This window comes from Rhagoletis pomonella, unplaced genomic scaffold (assembly GCF_013731165.1).
Source record: "Rhagoletis pomonella isolate Grant_MI unplaced genomic scaffold, Rhpom_1.0 Rhpom_scaffold_00012, whole genome shotgun sequence".
Taxonomy (NCBI): Eukaryota; Metazoa; Arthropoda; class Insecta; order Diptera; family Tephritidae; genus Rhagoletis; species Rhagoletis pomonella.
Window position 1 is genome coordinate 20,352,362 of NW_023458566.1, and position 1,327 is coordinate 20,353,688.

The window sequence follows — 1,327 nt, forward strand, 5'->3', positions numbered from 1 at the left end:
GCATTTTATTTGCCCATTTGCGTCATGCAACACAAATACGACGACTTCTTAATGAGCACACTCGGCGAAGCGCGAGGCAAGTACAGGAAGTGCGATGCAATCTGTTGGCTGTTGCATACGCGTCTGTCTGCCTTCTCGCATTTGTGCGAATATTGATGTTTTCGGCGAAACTGAATGTACATATGTATAGAAACCTATATGTAGGCGCATATTTTTACGAACCGTTACGGTGTTTATTTGGTGTTGCATGTTAGCAGCGGCGCCATACGCTCATACCGGAATGAGAAATCAAATTTTTAATTTCGCTTACATTCGGGAGTGCGTTGATGCAACATTTGGTGCGCATTTGGCCAAACAATGGGCTGCTGTGACGACGACACATTGCCACCGAATATTTGCACTTGCTACCCAATGAACAGTTTTGTTAAATCTCAATCTGAGATGCATTTGTGAATCAGTGCTTTTCTCAAAGCTCAAACGTTAATTCTCAAATGCATCTCAAATAGCCGTTGATAGCGTTCTAAAACTAAAAGGCACATATTTGATGGAGCATTTTCCTTTATTTTCAAACTGATAAATGTTGACTTTCCAACTTTTTCTCAAACGTGAGAGGAGCGGAACGAAATGAAATCCAGTTACTCTCATTGAAGTATTTGCATAGTGTTGCCAATGATACTTGTAAGAGAAACACAGTTTTTATAGGAACGGAATTTTTATTTATGCAGTGTATTTAATAGCTTATTTATTCAGTTAGTTTAACAAAGCAAAATACGGTTGATATAAAAAATTAGTTCCATGGTTTGTTTTGAAATTAGACAAATTGCGAATAACAGCGACCGCATGGCCGAAGAGCCATTTTGCGACTGATGTAGCCGACTACCGATGGACTTCGACATCTGTGCCATGTTGACACAGATGGAACGGAACGGAATGCTAACAAATTTTTTCTCAAATGTTTCTCAAACCGTTCTTAAATTGATAAACAATGTTTGAGAACAATTTGAGAAAATATTACGTCTCAAATGATAAACAATGCTGAAATAAGATTTTCTCAAACGTTTGAAAATTTCGGTTCCAGTGTTTGTTGGGTAGGAAAATGAATGCATGCGGTGCTGACATACTATGTGTGTGTGTGTGTGTGTGTGCTCTGATTGCGTCACGTTGCCGCACGCAGTGCATGGAATTTGGCAAAATTTCGAAATTTGCCAAGTAAACTGAAAATTTGAAATTCTAAAATGCCAACAAAAATTCGTCTGCCCATCGCTGCTCACCCTCGGAGACGCGCACTCATCGCCTCCTGACCCAAATCGAGGTCAACTCAGTTGTC